The sequence below is a fragment of the Carettochelys insculpta genome, chromosome 2 (assembly GCF_033958435.1).
Source record: "Carettochelys insculpta isolate YL-2023 chromosome 2, ASM3395843v1, whole genome shotgun sequence".
NCBI classification, from domain to species: Eukaryota; Metazoa; Chordata; order Testudines; family Carettochelyidae; genus Carettochelys; species Carettochelys insculpta.
This window is the reverse complement of record NC_134138.1, coordinates 278515436-278541413: the sequence shown is the minus strand read 5'-3', so window position 1 is coordinate 278541413 and position 25978 is coordinate 278515436.

The following is a 25978-nucleotide window of genomic DNA, read 5'->3' as shown; positions in this document are numbered from 1 at the left end:
GGCTCTATGGTCACTGTGGGCAGCAGCCCTTAGCCCAGGGCTTCTGGCTGCTTCTGCGGCAGCTGGGGATCTATGCTGCAGGCACAGGGTCTGCAACCAGTTGTCAGCTCTGTGTATCTTGTGTTGTTTAGTGCAACTGTGTCTGGGAGGGGCCCTTTAAGGGAGCGGCTTGCTGTTGAGTCCGCCCTGTGACCCTGTCTGCAGCTGTGCCTGGCATCCCTATTTCGATGTGTGCTACTTTGAAGTGTAGACGTTCCCTCGCTGTGCCTATTTCGATGTTGGGCTGAGCAACGTCGAAGTTGAACATCGACGTTGCCGGCCCTGGAGGACGTGTAGACGTTATTCATCGAAATAGCCTATTTCGATGTCGCAACATCGAAATAAGCTATTTCGATGTTGGCTGCACGTGTAGACGTAGCCTTGGTGTCCTCTAGTTCTTATATTATGGGAACAAGTCAATAACTTTTCAATATTAACTTTTGTTTTCATTGTATTCATATTCAGTTTTGTTACTGTCAGATATAGAGGTGAAGACTTCCATCATTCACGCCACTCAGGACTTCCGTGTGCAACATGGACATAAAGGAGAGGGGAACAGGGTCCATGGCGGATCTGTGCCCCTACGGAGGAATACTAAGGAACTTCTATCCAAATCTATTTGGAGTCTATAATGTTCATGAAAAGGCAGATATTTGATAGATTTGTTCAAATGCTTTTCTGGAAAGCTGAAAGTTTCATAGACTGAAAATACAGGCAGGAAGCCATGGCTCATTTTTACCTAAAGAAGATCAAGGTTGGATGAAATATCAAGAAATGCTTCTTATGAGGAAATCCAACCAGACAATACGACTGCTCCAAGACACGGTGTCACGTATCTAAGATTCAAATTCCCCTCCCCACAAAAGAGAGAGTCTCTGAATTGTCCAAAGGTGTAACATATGGGGAAAATCCAAACCAGACACTACATTTTCATCTCATTGACATCCAGAGCAAAACTCTAATGGACACTGAAGCTGTGTCTACACGTGCACGCTACTTCGAAGTAGCGGCACTAACTTCGAAATAGCACCCGTCGCGGCTACACGCGTTGGGCGCTATTTTGAAGTTAACTTCGACATTAGGCGGCGAGACGTCAAAGTCGCTAACCTCATGAGGGGATCGGAATAGCGCCCTACTTCAACGTTCAACGTCGAAGTAGGGACCATGTAGACGATCCGCGTCCCGCAACGTCGAAATTGTGGGGTCCTCCATGGCAGCCATCAGCTGGGGGGTTGAGAGACGCTGTCTCTCCAGCCCGTGTGGGGCTCTATGGTCACCTTGTGCAGCAGCCCTTAGCCCAGGGCTTCTGGCTGCTGCTGCTGCAGCGGGGGATTCATGCTGCAGGCACAGGGTCTGCAACTCGTTGTCGGCTCTGTGGATCTTGTGCTGTCTAGTGCAAGTGTGTCTGGGAGGGGCCCTTTAAGGGAGCGGCTTGCTGTTGAGTCCGCCCTGTGACCCTGTCTGCAGCTGTGCCTGGCACCCTTATTTCGATGTGTGCTACTGTGGCGTGTAGACGTTCCCTTGCTGCGCCTATTTCGATGTGGTGCCGCGCAACGTCGATGTTGAACATCGACGTTGCCAGCCCTGGAGGACGTGTAGACGTTATTCATCGAAATAGCCTATTTCAATGTCGCCACATCGAAATAGGCTACTTCGATGTAGGCTTCATGTGTAGACGTAGCCTGAGGGATTTTGTAAGTGGGACAGGAGGACCCTTCTAGGCTGACATCATAGAAGCACAAAACATATATTAGGCTTCCAAGAGTGCAGGGATTCGAATGAATGTGCTGCTACTCCCAAAGTCAGGTAACCATCAGTACTTCTCTTCTGTCGTCGAAATCCAAGAAATTCAGGTGCATCTTGTGGGAGGTGTGGATGTGGGGCTGGGGCTTGTCTTCCTCCACCTGATTCGGTTAGTGCCCAGTCTGAAAGGTTGACCCCCTGAAGGAAGTGCGACATGAACACCTGAGCGTGGGGACTGGGTTATCACTATGCTGATTGGCACCATGCAGGCACATGTAAGGACCTAAGGCTAGTCTCAGCTAGTCCACTGATTTGGTTTAGGGTCTTGGGCAACTCACCCAATCTGCCTGAAGCCCAGTTAACCAACCCAACAACAAAGCAGGGAGGAAGCTACTGACCCATTTTTGCAAAGGGCTTTTGGCTTGAGGGGTGCAAAGTGTTACGGAGGGGAAGGGACAGAGTGAAAAGCAGGGAAGCCCTTTGTGCCTGAGAGTTGGCACCATCACAATACAATTCCGACCCTGGTGAGTCTCCTGTTTCAGCATTAGGAGGGATGAGCAGTCAGCTCAGGTGTGTCCAGCCACCCCGGGGGCCTAACATACAAAGACTTCTAGAGAGCTTATACACTAGTCATAAAGTAAAGGCTGAGGAGGGTATTATTAACACAGCATCTGTCACATTAATATCTGACTGCTGGTACCATTGGCACATATCTGCCCTTAGTCTATTTTATTTTTAAGGAGTTTAGGCATTCACTAATCCCTGCCCCTACCCAAGCCTCCAACATCCACAGCATAACTGTTGAGGACCCTTAAAAATCCGGATGTGTGTGTGTGTGAGGGGTGGCTGTAGTGTGGGGACTTTCTCGGAAGATTCTGTTTCTGCTATCGGGAGAAAAGGAGACTAGGAAGAAGAGATCATTAATATTTGTGGGCTTTGGGGTTCCTGGGCAGTGGAGGGTACAGAAAGGGGAAGGATGATCTAGTGGTTAAGGCAACAACTGGCATGTACAAAATCTCTTTGAACTTCTCTGCTCTGTCACCGATTTCTGGTGTAACCTAGGGTAAGTCATTTCACTCCATCACAGCCTCAGCTTCCCATCTGTAAAACAAGGATGACAATGTTCTTCACTCTCGTCTTTTGCCTGTCTTATTTATTTAGATTTTAAGGTCTGTTACTTTGTGTATAAACAACCCTTAGCACAATGGATCCTTGATCTTAGTGAGCCTTAAGGCTCTGTTACATTGTGAATAACAATAGACTGCATCCCCATCTATTGTGATGATAATTCTTAGCACTAAATGCATGAAAAACCTGTAAGTGATCAGTGTTTTCAACACACCTGTGAGATACAAACTTTCTCAGGCACAGACTGCCATTTGCAGCACTTGGTGTAATGGGGGACAAACTGGGTGTGGCTTTTCCGCACTGCTGCAAAATAAATGTAAAATGAGGACCATAGTTACAGCATTGGAGGGGTAGCTGTGTTAGTCTGGATCTGTAACAGCAACGAAGGGTCCTGTGGCACCTTATAGACTAACAGAAATGTTTTGAGCATGAGCTTTTGTGAGCACAGACCAGCATCTGATGAAGTGAGCCTGTGCTCACAAAAGCTCAAGCTCAAAACATTTCTGTTAGTCTATAAGGTGCCACAGGACCCTTTGTTGCAGTTACAGCATTGTAATGGCTAAAGAGTGCATGTGCATTATTTCCCTCTATTAGAGAGAATCAGAATTGCTCAAATGTGTCTCATAGACCCTATAATGAAAAGATCTATTGATCTTTTAGCTCCAGTGATAGGGGCAGCAGAAGGCTGTAAATATAGTGGTTGCCACATATCATTAATGCAAGTATTAAGAGCTTTCATCAGCTTCTATTCTGTCATTGACTTCAATGGGTGCAGGAGGCAAGTGCTTAATCTGATTTATTTCGGTGTGAGAAAAGATGTTCTATGAAAAATCTTTGCTGAAGGCTACAATTTGAGTCATTAAATCTTATAGGGCTGATGTCTGCCTGGACAAACTTTTTGATAAGTTCTGGCCCCATCTCAACTAATGACAACTTTGCCATTTGCTTCATAAAGACCAGGATTTGCCCAGGCAAGAATATTTCTCAGAGTGAACAGAAACTCTTCCAAGACACACACTCCTAGTTTTCAAAACAAAAAGCAGTCAAGTAGCACTTTAAAGACTAGCAAAATAGTTTATTAGGTGAGCTTTTGTGGGACAGACCCACTTCTTCAGACCATTCTGGTCTGGCTATGGTCTGAAGAAGTGGGTCTGTCCCATGAAAGTTCACCTAATAAACTATTTTGCTAGTCTTTAAAGTGCTACTTGACTGCTTTTTGTTTTGATAGTATATAGACTAGCATGGCTTCCTCTCTGTTACTCCTAGTTTTGTGTTCCTCCTCCAGTAGCTGATGACATGACTGTGATTATGTTTATTTGAAGAACATTATTTAGCCGGTAGTTTTTTTTTTGTTTGTTTTTTTGTGTATGTGTGTGTTGTATAGAACTAGAATCAGGGTGTTGTTCCTGGCAAACAAAGGAGAAAAAACTGGAACTCAAGCTGTGTGGAAAATTGTTCATTTATATTTAGTTTGTAGCTATCTTCTTTTTAAAGCACCTCTTGTTTTAAGTGTACAATGATGCCACATTTCATAACATCAGATAATCTGTTTTAGGGCTAGGTACTGAAACACATCACTGTATTTTGAATACCTTCCTTGCTAATTAGATTGGCATAACGTGGACCTTAAAGATTAAAGCCAAAGATTCTATCCATAGGTACAGGCCCAGTGTAGTTTAAACAGGCACAACAGTAATGGTTAAGGATGAGGCATGAAAGCAGGAGCTGTGGGCATCATAGGATAGATCAGAAGCAGAAAATAATAGGGAATGTTAGCCTTCTGTGGATGCTTTTGGAAAAGGAGAGCAGAGTTTGCTTGCTAGCAGAGGACAATGTCTGTAAGGAGCTATGAAAGGGGTCTAGAAATACGAAGCATTCAGAGTGTTATTACTTACAGGGTCTGACCTGGAGTGGAATGGACATTTTCATGGTGGATCAGCCAGCCCTGGATTCTGATCTGAGAGAGTCAGTGAAAGAGAGAACTAATTTGCTAAACATTCTGCTCCCCAATCTGCTGCTATGCAAGCTTTACTTATCAACGTACCGCATAAGCTAATAAGCTGCAGTCTGAAGCACTTCCCTCTTGTATTTATTTCAGGGACGTTTGCAGTTAGAGAGTCCATCTTGTCATCATGCTACATTAGAACCTTCTGAATGAATGGGGCAGATGCACAATTCCGACACCTAGAGATTGGAGACCCGGAGTGAACGACTACAACTTCCGACATCCTCACTGATTGGGATTGACCTCTGTTCCCAAGGGAATATATTGTCTGTTCTGTCGATTAGTCATTCTAATAGGTAGGAATGGAATGTCCCAACACGTTTTTGCTTTCTTGCCAGAGTGCATTCGGGTTTTTCTTTCAACCGCTAGGAAAAGCTGAGCTTGTGGCACTCACAAAATTACCACTCGCTGAAATTTTGTCCTCCAAATTACCCCCAGATCGGATTTACGAGTGGCATCAGGCTTTGACAAGACCCACTTCTCAGATTTTGGGAATGACGAGGGACTACACTTACTGCTGCTGGCAAACAGCTTGGGAGAAGCTGGCTGGTGACTGAAGCACATACCTAGACTCCTTGCAGCCACACATTCAACTCAACAAAGGGTCCTGTGGCACCTTATAGACTAACAGAAAAGTTTTGAGCATGAGCTTTCGTGAGCACAGACTCACTTCATCAGATGCTGCATCTGATGAAGTGAGTCTGTGCTCACGAAAGCTCATGCTCAAAACTTTTCTGTTAGTCTATAAGGTGCCACAGGACCCTTCGTTGCTGTTACAGGTCCAGACTAACACGGCTACCCCTCCGATACTTGACATTCAACTCAGCGTTTTGTGCGTCCTCTGTAAGTCGGTGGCCATTTGTGCAGTTCATTGTATTTTGCACAATGTGTGGACATTAAACAGCTCCTGATGTTTTTATCAGAATAGAGCTTTGTCTTGGCTAGTTTAGCTACAGTGACTTGCAGCCTCTGCTGTTGTATTGAACTATCAAGACCAAATAAATTGGCAATACCAATTTAGAGGCTGCAAGTCAGGGACAAAAGTGCCTCCTCTATTCTGAGCAGGCAGCATATCTCATGCATTATGGTTGTAGCAGCCTGTCTGTTACAAAGAAACATTTTGCAACCCTCCATAATCCTCAGGAAATATATTTTTGGGCTGCAAATTGTCAAGCAAAGGGAGAGAATATTTGGTGCTAAAATTGGGGTGAACAGGCCAAGCCAACTTGGAAATCTATGGGTATGTCTACACAGCAGTCTTTTTCCTAAAGATGCTATTGTGAAATAGCTTGTTTCAAAATAATGCTGCCACGCACAGAAGTGCGTTTCCAAATAGCACTTTTCTATTTAGAAATACATTGTCTAAACACATAAGCTGTGTCTACACTACTGAGTTCTGTTGACAGAAGTCACTGTCAACAGATATTTCCCGGCAGAACCTGTCTACAGAACACGGCCATGCCTAATATAGGCTCCCCTGTCAACACACCCCATTGACAGAGAGGGGCCAAAACAAAAAGCAGTCAAGTAGCACTTTAAAGACTAGCAAAATAATTTATTAGGTGATGAGCTTTCGTGGGACAGACCCACTTCTTCAGACCATAGCCAGACCAGAACAGACTCAATATTTAAGGCACAGAGATCCAAAAACAGTAACCAAGGAGGACAAATCAGAAAAAGATAATCAAGGTGAACAAATCAGAGAGTGGAGGGGTGGGGGGGGGAAGGTCAAGAATTAGATTAAGCCAAGTATGCAGACGAGCCCCTATAGTGACTCAGAAAGTTCCCGTCCCGGTTTAAACCATGTGTTAATGTGCCAAATTTGAATGTAAAAGCCAGCTCGGCTGCTTCCCTTTGAAGAACGGTGCGAAAATTCTTTTTCAGTAACACACATCCCTGTAGGTCATTAACAGAATGCCCCACGCCATTAAAATGCTGACTAACTGGTTTGTGGATCTGGAGTGTTTTGATGTCTTTTTTGTTCCCATTAGCTCTTTGTCTAAGGGAGTTAGAAGTCTGTCCAATATACAAAGCATCTGGGCATTGTTGGCACATGATGGCATATATGATGTTGGTAGAGGAGCATGAGAAAGTGCCCGTGATTCTGTGAGTAACCTGGTTAGGTCCAGTGATGGTATTTCCAGACAAGATATGTGGACAAAGCTGGCAGCGGGCTTTGCTGCAGGGAGAGGTTCCAGAGAGAGGCCAGACGACCCAGCCCTCTGTCGACAGAACAGCCAAGTGGAAGCTCTGCAAACAGGGCAGCTCGGTGAAGCGGAAGCCCTCTCTGTCGACCGAGGGTGCCCCAGAGCGTCTACGCCTTTTTTTTGTCAACGGAATCTGTCGGCAAAGGTGCTAGGCCTTGTACAGTTAGGACAGAACTCTTCTGGGAAAAGTGCTGCGGTCTGTCAACAGACTAGACAGAATGCATTTGTCGTGTGGATGCTCCCTGCTTTTGTGGACAGAAGGCCTCTTCTGGCACCAGAACTCTCAAGGGTAGATCCAGCCATAGAGCCGATTTCGAAACAGAGCCATTGAACACACTGGCTATGTCTATCCTTGCATTCCTCTTTCAAAAGGCAAATGAGGTAAATTGAAAATGCACGAGGTATAAATTTGCATACCTGCCACCTCATTTGCATATTCTTATTTCAAAATAGCTTCTTTCGAAAGAAGAAAACCAGTGTAGCCACCGCTCTTTCAAAAGTAAACCCCATCTTCGAAAGAATCCTTCTTCCTTTTGTTTATGGGAAGAAGGATTCGGTCGAAGATGCGGTTTACTTTCAAAAGAACAGTGTCTACAATGGTGTTCTTCTTTCGAAAGGAGCTATTTTGAAATAAGAATATGCAAATGAGATGTCTGGGGGAGTGAGCGTGTGCTTTAACTGCTGGCAATTGAACTGCCATTTTGATTCCAGGTGGAGGGAGTTTCAGTGGCAGTTGGGACTGCCTGCCTGACCTTTTGCTTCCTTGATCAGCCTTCCCCTGTGTGACTCATAGGGGGAGAGCCTGAGAGAGGCCAGCAGGCTTAAAAGCCAGAGGCAGGAGCGACCAGGGGAGCGAAGCAGACAGGGAGCTGCAGACAGGGGAGTTTAAAGAGGGAGTGTGACAGAGAGGACTATAATGGTGAGGAAGACCCGCAACACCTGTGCCAGCACTACTGCTGTCTCCTCCACTTGTGCCTGTAGCCAGACAGACTGCCTGACCATGGATGTTTCTACCCAGATCCTGGTGTGGTTCTGCAAGGACTGTGGCTTGCCCTTCCCACTCACTGATACCCAGGCTGAGGAGAATATTCAGTGTGGAAGGTGCCTGCTGGTGGAAGCTCTCAGGCGGCAGGTGGGGGAGCTACAGGAGGAGGTGGCCAGGTTGAGGAGTATCCGAGTCCATGAGCGGTTCCTGGATAGTATTCAGGTGGAGACTGCGGAGGTAACTGTCCCAGTGCACAGGACGGCTGATAAACCACTGGAGGAGGTGGACCAGGGTGGACACTGGCAGCTGGTTACTTCTGGCAGCAGGCAGTGTCCCACCCCTGCTCAGAACCCTCCCACCGTGGTACTGGAAAACCGTTATGCTGTACTCGATACAGGAGGCCAAGAATTACCCCGTACAGAAGAGGAGAAGCCTCGTACCCCCAAGGCTGGGAAGTCTACTGCCACCCCTGCAAGAAGGAAACGTAGAGTAGTGGTGGTTGGAGACTCTCTTCTGAGGGGGACGGAGGCGCCCATCTCTCGCCCTGACATTTCCTCTCGGGAGGTGTGCTGCCTGCTGGGGGCCCGTGTCCGAGACGTTACGCAGGCGTTGTCAAGGATTATCTGGCCCTCTGACTACTATCCCATGCTTCTCATCCATGTGGGCACTAATGATACTGCGAGGTGTGATGCTGAGCAGGTCAAGAGTGACTTCAGGGCTCTGGGGGCAGGAGTCAGGGAGTTTGGGGCGCAGGTGGTATCTCTTCAGTCCTGCTTGTCAGAGGTAGGGGCCCAGGCAGAGACAGGTCTATCCTAGAGGTGAATGCTTGGTTGCGTAGATGGTGTCGCCAGGAAGGCTTTGGTTTCTTTGACCATGGGATCCTTTTCCGGGAAGGACTGCTGGGCACAGATGGTGTTCACCTTTCGAGGAGGAGGAAGACCATATTCGGACACAGGCTGGCTAACCTAGTGAGGAGGGCTTTAAACTAGGTTCGACGGGGTCAGGGGAGCAAAGCCTGTAGGTAAGTGGACAGCATGAATACATGGGAGATGAATTTGAAATGGGAGGGAGTATGGGCTACACTGGGAGAGTGAAAAAAGGGCCAGGGCAAAACTGGGAGGCAAGACCAAATCAATGTCTGAGATGCCTATATACAAATGCAAGAAGTATGGGAAATAAGCAAGAAGAATTGGAAGTACTAATAAATGAATACAACTATGATATCGTTGGCATCACAGAAACTTGGTGGGATAATACTCATGATTGGAATGTTGGTATTGAAGGGTACAGCCTGCTTAGGAAGGACAGACAGGGAAAGAAGGGAGGAGGTGTTGACTTGTATATTAAAAATGTACACACTTGGACAGAGGTGGAGATGGACGAAGGAGATGGACGGGTTGAAAGTCTCTGGGTTAGACTCAGAGGAGTAAAAAACAAGGATGAGGTCCTACTAGGAGTCTACTACAGGCCCCCTAGCCAGGTGGAAGAGGTGGATGAGGCTTTCTTTAAACAGCTAACAAAATCATCCAGGGCCCAGAATTTGGTGGTGATGGGGGACTTCAACTATCCAGGTATATGTTGGGAAACTAATACAGCAGGGGACAGACTGTCCAATAAATTCTTGGATTGCATTGCAGACAACTTTTTATTCCTAAAGGATGAAAAAGCTACCAGAAGGGAAGCTGTTCTAGATTTAATTTTAACAAATAGGGAGGAAATTATTGAGCATTTGAAAGTGGAAGGATGCTTGGGTGAAAGTGGTCATGAAATCATAGAGTTCACAATTCTAAGGAAGGGTAGAAGGGAAAACAGTACAATAGAGATAATGGATTTCAGGAAGGCAGATTTTGGTAAACTCAGACAGCTGGTAGGTAAGGTCCCATGGGAAGCTAAACTGAGGGGAAAAACGGCTGAGGAGAGTTGGCAGTTTTTCAAAGGGACATTATTAAGGGCCCAAAAGCAAGCTATTCCGCTGCGTAGGAAAGACAGAAAACATGGCAAAAGACTGCCTTGGCTTAACCAGGAGATCTTGCATGATCTCAAAATAAAAAAGGAATCTTATAAGAAATGGAAACTAGGACAAATTACAAAGGATGAATATAGGCAAACAACACGAGCATGCAGGAGCAAGATTAGAAAGGCTAAGGCACAAAATGAGCTCAAACTAGCTACAAGCATAAAAGGAAACAAGAAGGCTTTTTACAAATACATTGGTAACAAGAGGAAGACTAAGGAGAGGGTAGGGCCATTGGTCAGTGAGGAGGGAGGACCAGTAACAGGGAATTTGGAAATGGCAGAAATGTTTAATGATTTCTTTGTTTCGGTCTTCACTGAGAAATCGGAAGGAATGCCTGACATAGAGAATGCTAGTGAAAAAGGGGTAGGCTTAGAAGTTGAAATAAGAAAAGAACAAATTAAAATTTACTTAGAAAAATTAGATGTCTGCAAATCACCAGGGCCTGATGAAATGCATCCTGGAATCCTCTAGGAGCTGATAGAAGAGGTATCTGAGCCTTTAGCAATCATTTTTGGTAAATCGTGGGAGACGGGAGAGATTCCAGAAGACTGGAAAAGGGCAAATATAGTACCCATTTATAAAAAGGGGAACAAGAATAACCCGGGAAACTACAGGCCAGTCAGCTTAACTTGTGTGCCAGGAAAGATAATGGAGCAGGTAATTAAAGAAATCATCTGCAAGCATTTGGAAGGCGGTAAGGTGCTAGGGAACAGCCAGCATGGCTTTGTTAAAAACAGATCATGTCAAACCAATCTAATAGCTTTCTTTGATAGAATAACGAGTCTTGTGGATAAGGGAGAAGCGGTGGATGTGGTATATCTAGACTTCAGTAAAGCATTTGACACAGTCTCACATAATATACTTATTAATCTTTGGTGGCATTCTCTGAAATGCTTCCAGTTCCACGCGCAGGGCCAGATAGACAGGCAGAACTTCAGAGTCTCAATGCGTGGATGAGACGATGGTGTAGGGAAGAGGGGTTTAGATTTATTAGGAACTGGGGACACTTTTGGGGTAGGGGGAGCCTATACAGGAAGGATGGGCTCCACCTAAATCAAGGTGGATCCAGACTGCTGGCATTAAACATTAAAAAGGACATAGAGCAGTTTTTAAACTAAGAGGTGGGGGAAAGCCGATTGGTGCGGGGGAGCACCTGGATCGGACGGAGACTTCTCTTACACGAGGCTCCATAGACAGGGATTCCCTAGAAGTTAGTCAGATAGGGAACGTGGGAAATAATATATGGGCAAGATCAGATGTAAAACAATCATGCATAAAAAAATCCACCGTGTCTGTGAAAGGCGGACATATAAATAGTGGTAGTTTTCTAACATGCTTTTACACTAATGCTAGGAGTCTGTCTAATAAGATGGGTGAACTGGAGTACCTCATATCAAAGGAGGAAGTTGACATAATAGGCATCTCAGAAACATGGTGGAATGAGGACAATCAGTGGGACACTATCATACCGGGATATAAATTATATCGGAAAGACAGAACAGGTCGTGCGGGTGGCGGAGTGGTACTATATGTGAAGGATAATATAGAATCAAATGAAGTAAAAATCCTAAAGGAATCAAAATGTTCCATAGAATCATTATGGATAACAATTCATTTCTCTAATATGAATATGGCATTAGGAATATATTACCGACCACCTAACCAGGACAGTGATAGTGATGCTGAAATGTTAAGGGAGATTAGAGAGGCTATCAAAATAAAAAACACAGTAGTAATAGGAGATTTCAATTATCCCCATATTGATTGGGTGCATGTCACCTCAGGACGGGATTCAGAGATTAAATTTCTTGATGCCTTAAATGACTGCTTCTTGGAGCAGCTAGTACAGGAACCCACAAGGGGAGAGTCGGTTCTCGATCTAGTCTTAACTGGAACGCAGGATCTGGTCCAAGAGGTAACTGTTACTGGACCGCTTGGAAATAGTGACCACAATATAATAACTTTTAATATTCCTGTGTTGGGAAGAACACCGCAGCGGTCAAACACTCTGGCATTTAATTTCAAAAAGGGGAATTACACTAAAATGAGGAAGCTAGTTAAACAGAAACTAAAAGGTAGAGTAATTAAACTAAAATCCCTGGAAGCTGCATGGAAACTGTTTAAAGACACCATACTAGAGGCCCAACTTAAATGTATACCCCAAATAAAAAAACACAGTAAGAGACCTAACAAAGAACCACCATGGCTAAACAGCCATGTTAAAAAGGCAGTGAGAGAGAAAAGGGCAGCTTTTAAAAAGTGGAAGTCAAATCCTAGTGAGGAAAATAGAAAGGAACATAAACACTCCCAAATTAACTGTCATAATGTAGTAAGAAAAGCCAAAAAAGAGTTTGAGGAACAGCTAGCCAAAAATTCAAAAAACAATAGTAAAATGTTTTTTAAATACATTAGAAGCAGGAAGCCTGCTAAAAAAGCAGTGGGGCCCTTGGATGATAAAGATATAAAAGGAGCGATCAAGGAAGACAGTGCCATTGCGGAGCGATTAAATGATTTCTTTGCTTCAGTCTTCACGGCTGAAGATGTTACAGAGGTTCCTAAATCTGAGCCAGCCTTTTTAGGCGACAAATCTGAGGAACTCACTCAGATTGAAGTGACATTAGAGGAGGTTTTGGAATTAATTGATAAGCTGAATAGTAACAAGTCTCCAGGACCAGATGGCATTCACCCAAGGGTTCTGAAAGAACTCAAATGTGAAATTGCGGAGTTATTAACAGTGGTTTGTAACCTATCCTTTAAATCCACTTTGGTACCAAATGACTGGAAGACGGCCAATATAACACCAATATTTAAAAAAGGCTCTAGAGGAGATCCTGGCAATTATAGACCGATAAGTTTAACATCAGTACCAGGTAAATTAGTAGAAACACTAGTAAAGAGTAAAATTGCAAGGCACATAGAAGAGCACGAATTGTTGGGCAAAAGTCAGCATGGTTTCTGCAGAGGGAAGTCGTGTCTGTCTAATCTATTAGAATTCTTTGAAGGGGTTAATAAACATGCGGACAAGGGGCACCCAGTGGACATAATATACCTAGATTTCCAGAAAGCCTTTGACACGGTCCCACACCAAAGGCTTTTATGTAAATTAGGTGGTCATGGGATAGGAGGAAAGGTCCTTTCATGGATCGGAAATTGGTTAAAAGACAGAAAACAAAGGGTTGGAATAAATGGTAAATTTTCACAATGGAGGGGGGTAACTAGTGGTGTTCCCCAGGGCTCAGTCCTGGGACCGATCCTGTTCAACTTGTTCATCAATGATCTAGAAAATGAGGTAAGCAGTGAGGTGGCAAAGTTTGCAGATGACACCAAGTTGTTCAGGACAGTCAAAAGCAAAAGGGATTGTGAAGAACTACAAGGAGATCTCAGCAAACTGAGTGATTGGGCAGCAAAATGGCAAATGAAATTTAATGTGGGTAAGTGTAAGGTAATGCATGTTGGAAAAAATAACCCAAATTACACGTACTACATGATGGGGTCAAATTTAGCTACGACAGATCAGGAAAGGGATCTTGGAGTTATAGTGGATAGTTCTCTGAAGACATCCACGCAGTGTGCAGCGGCAGTTAGTAAGGCAAATAGGATGTTAGGAATTATTAAAAAAGGGATCGATAATAAGACAAAAGATATCATACTTCCCCTATATAAAACTATGGTACGCCCACATCTCGAGTACTGCGTGCAGATGTGGTCTCCTCACCTCAAAAAAGATATATTGGCATTAGAAAAGGTTCAGAAAAGGGCGACTAAGATGATTAGGGGCTTGGAAAGGGTCCCATATGGGGAGAGGCTAGAGAGACTGGGACTTTTCAGTTTGGAAAAGAGGCGATTGAGGGGCGATATGATAGAGGTATATAAAATCATGAATGGTGTGGAGAAAGTGAATATAGAAAAATTATTTACCTTTTCCCATAATACAAGAACTAGGGGACACCAAATGAAATTGATGGGTAGTAGGTTCAAAACTAATAAAAGGAAATTTTTCTTCACACAGCGCACAGTCAACCTGTGGAACTCCTTGCCCGAGGAGGCTGTGAAGGCCAGGACTCTATTAGGGTTTAAAAAAGAGCTTGATAAATTTTTGCAGGTCAGGTCCATAAATGGCTATTAGCCAGGGATAAAGTATGGTGCCCTAGCCTTCATAACAAGGGCAGGAGATGGATGGCAGGAGATAAATCACTTGTCTTCTGTTCTCCTTCTCTGGGGCACCTGGCATTGGCCACCGTCGGCAGATGGGATGCTGGGCTTGATGGACCTTTGGTCTGACCCAGTATGGCCATTCTTATGTTCTTATGTTCTTATGTTCTAATAAACTACGCAAATACAACTTAGATGGGGCTACTATAAGGTGGGTGAACAACTGGCTGGATAACCGTACCCAGAGAGTAGTTATTAATGGTTTTCAATCCGGCTGGAAAAGTATAACTAGTGGGGTTCCGCAGGGGTCTGTTTTAGTACCGGTTCTGTTCAATATCTTCATTAACGATTTAGATATTGACATAGAAAGTACACTTATTAAGTTTGCAGATGATACCAAGCTGGGAGGGGTTGCAACTTCTTTGGAGGATAGGGTCATAATTCAAAAGGATCTGGATAAACTGGAGAAATGGGCTGAGGTAAACAGGATGAAGTTTAATAAGGACAAATGCAAAGTGCTCCACTTGGGAAGGAACAATCAGTGTCACACATACAGAATGGGAAAGGACTGCCTAGGAATGAGTACAGCAGAAAGGGATCTAGGGGTCATACTGGACCACAAGCTAAATATGAGTCAACAGTGTGATGCTGTTGCGAAAAAGGCAAACATGATTCTAGGATGCATTAACAGGTGTGTCGTGAACAAGACACGAGAAATCATTCTCCCGCTCTACTCTGCGCTGGTTAGGCCTCAGCTGGAGTATTGTGTCCAGTTCTGGGCACCGCAGTTCAGGAAGGATGTGGAGAAATTGGAGAGGGTCCAGAGGAGAGCAACGAGTATGATCAAAGGTCTAGAGAACATGACCTATGAAGAAAGGCTGAAAGAATTGGGCTTGTTTAGTTTGGAAAAGAGAAGATTGAGGGGAGACATGATAGCAGTTTTCAAGTATCTAAAAGGGAGTCATAAGGCAGAGGGAGGGGACTTGTTCTTCCTTGCCTCTGAGGATAGAACAAGAGGCAATGGACTGAAATTGCAGCAGGGGAGGTTCAGGTTGGACATTAGGAAAAAGTTCCTAACTGTCAGGGTGATCAAACACTGGAACGAATTGCCAAGGGAGGTGGTAGAATCTCCATCACTGGAGCTATTTAAGAAGAGGTTAGATAGATGGCTTTCAGGGATGGTCTAGAAAATGCTTGGTCCTGCCATGAGGGCAGGGGGCTGGACTCGATGGCCTCTCGAGGTCCCTTCCAGTCCTACACTTCTATGATTCTATGTCATATGCAAATTAGCACCTCATTTGCATTTTCAATTTACATCATCTGCATACTTCTGTCAAAAGAGGAATGCAGGTGTAGACACAGCCATTATGGCTTACTTTGAAATAGGCACTATTCCTTGTCTACACAGCATAAGAACATAAGAATGGCCATTACTGGGTCAGACTAAAGGTCCATCTAGCCCAGCATCCCGTCGGCTGACAGTGACATAGCTATTTCAAAACTGGCTCTATTCCTTGTGGAATGAAGTTTACCAATTTTGAAATAAGTCAGCTGCTATTTTGAATGTATTTTGAAAGAGGAGTTGCATCATGTAGACACTAGGAAAGCTGCTGATCTTTCGAAATAACTTTGCCGTGTAGAGCTATCTGAAGAGTTCAAAAACTCTATTGCTTTCCCTGACTGAGAAAACTCTTTTAATATTTTTTCTCTCATTTTAGCTTCATAATAGAGAGGTCTTTGGATTCCAGCATGGGCTTGCTCTTTGGGCCCCTGCTGCCTACTGATGCCTCTTGTCATGGCAAAGACAGTGATTGCCGCTTTTTGAAAGTTTTTCACCGCTGAGATACAGGACAAATGCTAAAACTGCTCTGTGTTCATTTTGCAGCCCTCTTGAGGCAGGCTTGTGAAAGGTGGGTGCTAATCAAACGTGGCAGGGTTAACAACTGCTGTTTCGCTTTGTAGTCAATGGGATACTTTTGAGATGAAAAGGGGAGGCCTGCACCTTTAAACAGATAACGATTTTGGCCCAGAACTTAAAAGGAATTTAGTACCTAATTCCCATTGAAATCAATAATAGTTTAGCGCCTAAATACCTTTCAGGATCTTTGTAACTAGATATCAGTTGGAAGCTGACTGCAGGAGTTATTCCCAATTTATTCCAAAACTAAGCCCATGCACTGTGTAGAGTCTAAAAATCACCCCTTTCCATTAATTATAAGGTAACAAATATCAGCCAAAACTTTTCCTCCAGGCTTGGCTGCTCCTAGTGTTTCTACTGTGGGTTTGCTCAGCCCTCACCCTGGGTCCTCTTTCTCTAACAAGCCACACCCCATTGCTTTCTCCAGTGCAGATATAGCAAGCCATTCACCTCCACGTTAACTGACCCCACTGCTGTGTTTCCCAAAATCCTAAGGTTAATATTAAAACCACTTGTTTCAAAGGAAGTTAGATCTTAACCAGGCACATTTGGTAAAGGCTGCTAAAAGAAGCATCCTTTCCACACCCTTGTTATTGTACCTTCGTCCAGAGACCATTCCCACAGGTAACATTTTAATTCCAATGAATTGTAGGCATCTGCTATTCCAGGGTCACATGTGGCCTTCAGGGCAGATTTTTAGTGCCGGCAAGGCATGCAACAGCAGCTGAAAGTAGTTTTTACTTCAGGGCTGCAAACCGCAACCTTTATTATGAACAAGTTATCAAAACCAAACTCAGCCAAACCTATTACATAGGTTGCAAGCCCTTTGTGGGGCAAGGCCTGCCTTTTTCTTCCGGGCCTGTCCAGCACCTAGGACAATGGGTGCCGATCCATGATGGGGACTCCTACACACTCTCACATGGCTATAACAAGTACCAAACTCTGGCACCCCATTCCTCTGGGTGTGTTGCCAATACCCAATTGCCCCCGTTAGCAGCCAACTACTTCAGAAACGTTGCACAATGATTCTGTTGGTGTGCTTGTTTGCATTTTATGACATATGAGTTTGGCACGTCTGATGTCTGTTAATAGGAGTGTCCTATATAAGCAGGCCCGCTGACAGCAGGGAGGGGCTTGTAGCCTTGGGGCCCAGAGCTCGAAATGGGCCCAGAGGTCCAGCTGCTGCCTCTACTGCTTTGACCGTGGCTCTGGCCAGAGCTCCAGACCCCTTTGAAGCACCCCAGCCGTGCTGCTTTGCACAGCTCTGAGGAGGGAGGGACCCAGCACTGTGATCTGAGAAGTGCTAAGGGCTACCTGCCCTAGGCCCCTCCTCTTCCACCCTTGGCCCCGCCCTCCCAAGGGTTTGGAGTCAGGCCCACCTTGCCCTGTGGCCTGCAGTGGGTTTTGGCCCTACTGTATGTAAACAGCAGAAGTCAATGTTCTGCTCTAGCTGACCCTGGTGAGACCTCAGCTGAAGAGTTGTATCCAGTTCAGGGCACCCTGAATAGGAGAGAGTCCAGAGGAGCGCAACAAAAAGGGTTTAGAAAATTTGACCTAAGAGGGTGGGCTAAAAAACTGAGCATGTTTAGTTTTGAGAAGAGAAGACTGATGGGGACTTGGTAACAGTCTTCAATTATGTTAAGGGCTCCGTAAAGAGCATATATTAGTTGTTCGCTAAGGTCTCTGAAGGTAGGACTAGATGTAATAGGCTAATCTGCAGCAAAGGAGGTTCAGGTGGGTATTAGGAAACACTTTCTAGCTATAGGCTGAACCTCTCTAGTCTGGGCTCTGGTCTGGCAACATCCATGGTCTGGCATGATTTTAGTTAGCTGAAAACCATTTATGCTGGTGTGGCCAAGTTTCCCGCGGGCCCATAAAGTTTGTTTACTGCCACCAGTCCTAGTTCTTGGTGTTCTGTGCTATTATTTAACTGTAATTTACCCTTCAATGTCTTCTAAGAGCCCAGAAAGCAGGAAAGAAGTGTTGGAAATGCTGCTAGACAATACTGATCTCTCATGGTCAGGCAAATCCTCTCGTTCAGCAAGGGTCAGGTCCCAAGGGTGCCGGATTAGAGAGTTTCAACCTGAATAAGGAACTGGTTACCTAGGGGGGATGTGGTATGCCTGTCCTTGGAGGTTTTTAAGAACAGGTTGGACAAACATGCTGGGGTGGACCAAGTTTGTTTGATGCTGCATCAGTGAAACGGTGGATTAGATGACGTGTCAAGGTTTCCTCCAGCCATACACATATATGAGTTTATATAACCTCCTTTCCCAGCAGAACCAACACTTGCTAAGAGGGTGGGGCATTTCAGGCTCTCCCTCCTAGTTTGTTACAAAAATCAGATGAACAACGTGTTCAGCACTCCCCTAAAGTGCTAATCAGTTACTGTTTTGGAACATCCCTAAAGGCCATATGCCCACCCCTTCCACATGCTGACTTCTGTGCTTCAGAGCCCTGTGGGATCAGATTCCTAACCTACAATTACTTACATAGCAAGAGTGCTTTCTGATTTAGATGTTAATATCAGCCAAAGTCACATGGCTACACACTTGAGCTCTGTTTGTATCACCTGCTACAATTAATCAAAACACTTTCCCTGCCCAATGGAGGCCATGGAAACCAAGGTGTTCATCTAATAGGACTAAGCCCAATCTTACCTGGTGTTGGTTGCAGAGCTCTCAAAGGGAAAGACATATGATGGCCATTTAGGGGTCTAGACGAATTGCTTTTTTACCTCAACCCACTCCACTGGGACAGGTTGGTAGAAGTCTGATTGGAACATAGATTCAGAACAGCTTTTCATTCCTAGGTGGGCTACGTATTTGCTTGTGAAGGGGTAGTGTCTGAAGGAAGCTGGCTACCTGCTTACACTGTGTCTATTCTGTGGATAAACCACCCATCTCTGGAGAGGGAAAAAAAACACTGTGCTCAACCAAAACTGGAAAGAACCACGCAGCAGAATGAGGTTTAAATGGGCAGGGTTGTTCCATAAGTAGGGTTTTCTCATTGTAGATGGATGTCGAAATCTATTGAACCCTGCTGTCCTCACCCTGAGCCTTCTGACAGACATACAGCATTGACCTCACTGTAACACTAGCACCAAGTTCATTAGTTAACACTTTTCACCTGTTGACACTCGTAAGTAAATCCCAGACTGGATTGTAGCCTTGTGGAATGCAATTCTGGCTATGTGCCACGAAGTGCTTATACAATGGAAGGGGAGAAAAAAAAAATCCCCACCTGCAAATAAAAGGGTACAGTAAGCAAATTCCAGAGCTAGGCCAGGGAGAAAGGGGTAACGGCACTTCAAAATTCCCCTGGGCATGGATCTGGACTTGTTTCGAATGATCCAATAGCTGAAAGATGAAGTTAGACAAATTCAGACTGGAATGGAAACACACATTTTTAACAGGGCGGATGATTTACCACTGGAACCATTTGCCAAGTGTTGTGGTGGATTCTCCATCACTGACAATTTTTCAATCGAACTTGGAGGTGTTCCAAAGAGAGCTGCTCTAGGAATGATTTTGGGGCTGTTTTCTGGCCTGTGTGATAGAGGAGGTCAGAGAAGATAGTCATAGTTAGGTCTCCTGGCCTTAGACTCTATGACTCTATAAATAAGGAGGAACTGGCTGGTCAACTCAGCACTGAACCATAGTCGAAGACACGAGCTTTCTCCTGGAGACAGAGTGCCTGCAGCTCCTGTTGCTTCAGGAGGAGCTGAAAGCACAGAACGTTTTGCCCCAGTTTTGGCCCCATATCATCGTTGTCATGAGTAGCTGTTCTGTGACTGCCAACAGGCGATCTGCAGTGGCGGTCTGTGTCCAGCTGCCAGGGAGCACACATCCATGCTCACAGTACCTTTTCGTAGCTGTATGGGGACAATAATTTTTTGTTGCTATTTCTCATCAAAGGGGCAGGTAGAACTGCCCTGCAGGAGACAGAACTACCATATGTTCCCTCGCTCCTGGTCCAGGTGCTGTGTTACCTATATTATAACCACCTTTCTTCTCCCTGAATTTCCCCCTTGCTCTGGGACAAACCCCATCCACCAGGAGAACATATGCTTTCTGAGAGCAGGTGATGGGGGCAATGGGGTGGAGAATTTTGCTTTTGCTTTGTCCAGTTAAACAAAAAGCACTTTCCCCTATCTGACCAAGCAGGCCACACTGCTTAGCAAATAAACTTATCTCAAGGGTCCTTGGCTGAGAATATTTATCATTTCTTTGGGGAAAATATGCTGAGTCTGATAAACCAGCTAGTGGAGTGGGATTAGAAGCTAGGTGGTTGGAATATTTTGCCCAAGCAGCTCATCTGTGCTGTATACATTTTGACAAGACTGGCCCATGGGTCCACACCAAGGCAGAAAACAAGCGCTCCTCTCTGATGGGCATTTTGATGATCATTGTGGCTAACCAGCTAATGCTTACATATCCAAGTTTACTTAGCTCCACTTTATCTTTGAGGGGCTGTGGGACAGGGAGGTAAGGCCGAGATATTCCAAAGCTGAAATATCTTTATAGGTCCTGGGACTAAATGACTCATCCAAAGTCAAACGGAGACTCTGCTTTAGCCACAGGATCACCCTCCTTCAGAATGATTTTCATGAGCTCTAAGGACAAGTCATCCCAGTCAAGTTGGTACAGCACAGATTATCAGGCCTGATGTGAAGGGATTGCAAAGTCTGAGCCACACAGCATATCCAAAGCTCCATGGACCTTCATGGAATATCTCCTGTTTGTAGTATCTGCAGTATCCAAAGCAGGTATGTGGGGTTTTAAAGTCCATCAGAGGCAGGGGAGATGGTCCCAGCCTCCCTTCCTTCAGTAGTGAAATATTCACCAGAATCTTTGAAAGGATGCCTCCTTGTCCTTCACAGCTGGGTGGTAGCATGTCAGAAGGGCATTCCCTATGATGTATTGTTCGGAGAACATTGGTGGAGGACTTTTGTCTCCAGGGCGTCAGATGGACTTTCCTATTTCACAGAATTAACAGCATAAAAAGTCCCAAGTATACCAATAGCTGGTGGTGCTTTTGGAAGCATTGTTCTCCCTCTATTGTAGGGCCACATTTCCTCCCATATCAACGTACTGAACTTTTTTCTGAAAATCTTGTCTCCAATTCTTCATATGCTGAAAATCCTGGACCCGTCCAAACCCATAAGAACGACCATACTGGGTCAGACCAAAGGTCCATCTAGCCCAGTATCCTGTCTGCCAACAGTAGCCAATGCCAGGTGCCCCAGAGGAGGTGAACCGAAGAAAATGATCGAGCGATTTGTCTCCTGCCATCCATCTCCCGCCTTCCACAAAAGGAATCGTACCTTACCCCTTGCTAATAGCCATCTGTGGACCTAACCTCCAAATATTTATCGTGCTCTTTTTTAAACTCTGTTAGAGTCCTGGCCTTCACAGCATCCTCTGGCAAGGAGTTCCACAGGTTGACAGTGAGCTGTGTGACGAGAAACTTTATTAGTTTTGAACCTGCTACCCATTAATTTCATTTGGTGTCCTCTAGTTATATTACAGGAACAACTAAATAACTTTTCTGTATTCACTTTCTCCACACCATTCATGATTTTATATACCTCTATCATATCGCCCCTCAGTCTCCTCTTTTCTAGACTGAAAAGTCCCCGTCTCTCTAGCCTCTCCCCATATGGGACCCGTTCCAAACCCTTAATCATTCTAGTTGCCCTTTTCTGAACCTTTTCTAACGCCATTATATCTTTTTTGAGGTGAGGAGACCACATCTGCACGCAGTACTCAAGATGTGGGCGTACCATAGTTTTATATAGGGGAAGTAAGATATTCTTCGTCTTATTTTCTATCCCTTTTTTAATTATTCCTAACATCCTGTTTGCTTTACTGACTGCCGCTGCACACTGCGGGGATGTTTTCAAAGAACTATCCACTATAATTCCAAGATCCCTTTCCTGATCTGTTGTAGCTAAATTTGCCCCCATCATATTGTATGTATAATTGGGGTTATTTTTCCCAGTGTGCATTACCTTACACTTACCCACATTAAATTTCATTTGCCATTTTGAATTTCATTTGCCATTTTGATTCCCACATGATTCAGCGGAAGACAGTTGCTCTTAGGCAGCTAAGAACTAGCAGGTCATCTGCTTTATTGCAAGTGGATCACCTGTTTCTTCACTAGCTTGCATATCTTACAGCAACAAACTCCAGGAACATAGTCTGTTTAATGAAGCGAAGGTTAAGGAGTGACTCGATCTCAGGCCACATGTGCCTGCCTGGGGAGCAGAAGTTTGTTAATGAGCTCTTCAATTTAGCAGAAAGAAGTACAACAAAATCCAATGACTGGATGCTGTATCTAGACAACTTCAGACTACTCTAAGGTATCCATTTGTTCTTCATGGGGTTAATTAACCAGTGGGATGATTTACCAATGGTTGCAGTGAATCCTCCACTGGATGTTTTAAAATCAAAATTGGATGTTTTTTTCCCCTAAAAGAGCTGCTTTAGTTCAAACAGGAATTAATTCAGGGAAGTTCTCTGGCCTGTGTTATGCAGGAGATTAGAGTATTAGCTTCTGGATTTAGAATCTATTATTCGACAAGATCCCAATGTTGCTCTCTGGCTTTATAATCATGAATCCATTAACCCCAGATCTGTTGGAAGACACAGCATAGACCAATGATGTGAAATAAATTCTAAAACAGACAGGTTAAAATTAATACCCTTTTTTAATTTTCATTATAAAGTTAACACATCTATCAAACTTAACTGATAACAAAAACAGTTACAAAGACGCTGCTAGTGTGCTGTCAGTAGAGAATGGGGTAAAAGACAGTGAGGTCACACGCCCCCAAGGAGTTATTTCTGGAAATATATACTCTTGCTAATATATACATTTATTCATAAAATAAATAATCATAAAAAATCATCCAACTTAACAAAGTACCAAAAAAAAAAAAAGATGTCAACTCTACTTTGTACAATAGCTTTGGAATTTCAGGTTTTATAACACGTGCATTCCGTAGGAAGGATGAGCGGGTTGGGAGGCGGCCTACAGATAGTGACACCGCTTTGAAGTTGGAGGTGTAAGGGAGGTGGACTGTGTTTGGAAGGGATGTGGATGGGACAACGCCCACTCCCAATAAGCTACTGGGAATGCCTGCGGGAGGTTTTGTAATATGGGGGGAAGCCACAGTGGGTCATACAAGGCTGAATTTCATGGCTTGAGCACAGCTGCTGGGCCCATCAGAGACCCCAAAGGAAAGCAAGACCTTGCATATGTACAGTTCAATCTAGGAGCTACTGAGACTGATACTGTAAGAATACAGTGGGCCAGTTTGGTGCTGCTCTATGCAAAATAGGAAATGGAGAGGCCTCAGGCTAAAGTGTAACCTGTTTCGGTGTGACAGGGCTTGACAGCTGGCTGTGTTGGGGAGGCTTGTGACCCAGGCTGCTTTTGGTAATGGGTTGAAGGGGTCATGGTATCAGGGAAGGTTTCACCACCTAGGACAGAGCGCTAAGAAGATCTAGAGGCCTGAATTGGAGAAATTCGGGCCTCTTGTGCTTTCCAGGTGGTGGCAGAGGTTGACAGGTGCATGCTGGGAAGGGGCCCTGACAAAAATGTGCGCCCACCCCACCCCTAGTCCCCAAAAGCACAGAGCCCCATGCAGCTGCATGTTAGCCTAGGTCAAAATCAGCCGTGCCCTTGGGCTGTTGGGCGGGGAGGGCTGCGTGTTGTGAAATAAATAAATACTAATAAATAAAGGTGAAGAAACCTGGCAAAGGGAAAGGAAAATGGGAAAGCTTCCCAGCATGTCCCCGACGACTCCCACACACGGCTGCCTGAGGCTTTCACTACCAAAGCCTGGCCCTCAACAGGGGCAGATCCCTTGCCTGGATTATACATCAGGATCTAGCCTGGGGTGAATGGGCTGGTGGGGGAGTTTTCACTTTTATTATCTACCTACCAGCAGAAATAGCAGAAAGTGTACTTCCTCCATCTCCTCCCCACTACAAAGTCAGTAGCCATCACTAGTGTGGACTTGGGTAATTATTTGCATGGCTTTGATCCCCTCGCTAGGGCCTCATGCCCCAGTGTTGCACTGGAGTGACACAGCTGAAGCCAAAAGATTCCTCTGGCGTAACACCAGTCCAGGTGCGAGCAGACTTAGGCCGGTTGAGAGGGTCCATCCCTCATTGGAGGGGAGCTTTGCTGTGGATGAGGGAGAGTTTGGCACCCAGTTCTCATCAGGAAATGAGGATCTAGCATCTACCTCGACCAGTTGTACCTTTGAAAATCTTCCCCCACACCGAGGAGGGAGGAGTATCATTATCTCTACCTGGCCAAAAGGGACACTGGGGCAAGAGGCTTGGAATTCACTTTCCCAGGACACAAAGTGAGGCAGCTGCAGAGTCAGGATTTAGCTCCTCTTTCATCCCCACCACTCAGACAGTGAACAGGAATTTTGCCCATTTTCAACATCACACCCTGGGGTGGGCCGGGAAGGCTCAGGTCCACAGCCTCCAGGTCCCACGCTTGGCCCTGGCGTGCCCAGGAAACAAAAATCGTTAGCTCTGCTTGGGGGTTCGAGAGAGTGAGGAAGCCACAGAGGCTGGGGCCTGGCTGTGGAAGTCTGAGCTGTTAGGAAACTCGCCCTGCAGAAAGCAAACCAAGCCCACGGCTGCCCAGGGAGATCCGGGAGAGACAGGCACCAGTGTCTGCATGTTGGAGCCAGAATTAAGCTGCTAGCCCGGAGCAAATTAACATAGGAGGGAATTAGAGCCACTGAGATACACACAGGGAATCCCCCGCCCCCAACCAGCCTCACCTCCCACCTCTGTACTGCTCCTTCTACAAACTCCTCCTGAGACATTCCTAGAGGGGCTGCAGTGCTGGGCCTCCAGCCCATTTTCTGGGCTACACCATGGCTGGGAACGCCTGGCCTGCTTGCTGACTCCCGCTCTGAGGGAGGAAAGGTTCAGGGCTGTGGGAAACCAGATGTCAGTTCCCTGTCAGGAAGGAATCTGCAGGTTGCTCACCAGTTCTAACCCGCAAGGGCTTGGCAGGCAGCAACCATCGGTGGTTCCACCCCAGGAGCCCAACGAGATGGTTGAGTGTGTGGCTGTTTTTCAAGACATTTCTTCCCCAAGCTGGAGTAAAAGTGTCAAGAGAAGTCCATGGCAGCTGCCAAGAGGTGTCACGCATCCACATCAACCACTAGGTACCACCTTCTCCCCTTGTTTGTCGTCAGCAGGTTGGAACTGAGCCCCTTTACCACCACGTCCGCTAAAGAAATGACAGGGCTGGTAGGATGTTCTCTTATCAGTGGTCCACCTGCTAGAAGGGGACACCACATGTGTGCTTGACAAGTGGGTTATATCTTTCCTCAGGCTTTGGCCCTGACTTCCGTAAAACTAGCTGCAAAGCCCCTTGAAATTAGTGGAAAGTTTTCCGTTGCCGTCTATGTGCTTTGGATCAGACTCCTAATCTCTGACACTAGATGCCCCATTGAATGCCACCCAAGCTGTGAGCAGGCATCTTCAGGAAGTGGGGAGAGGGGTTGATGGAAAATGTCACACCTTTTTTATTCTTCTGATCCTAAAATAAACACTCCCCTCAGTTAAAAAAAAAAAAATACAACAGCCAACCAAACCAAGAGCAAAGCCAATGTCTTTCATAGAAAGAAAACAAAATAAGGCCAAATTCTTCCCTGGGGTTGCTCCACTGGCTGCAGTGAAGTTGTATCCAGAGATCACTGTGCCCCACCAGCCCTGGTTATAGAATATCAGTAGGTGAG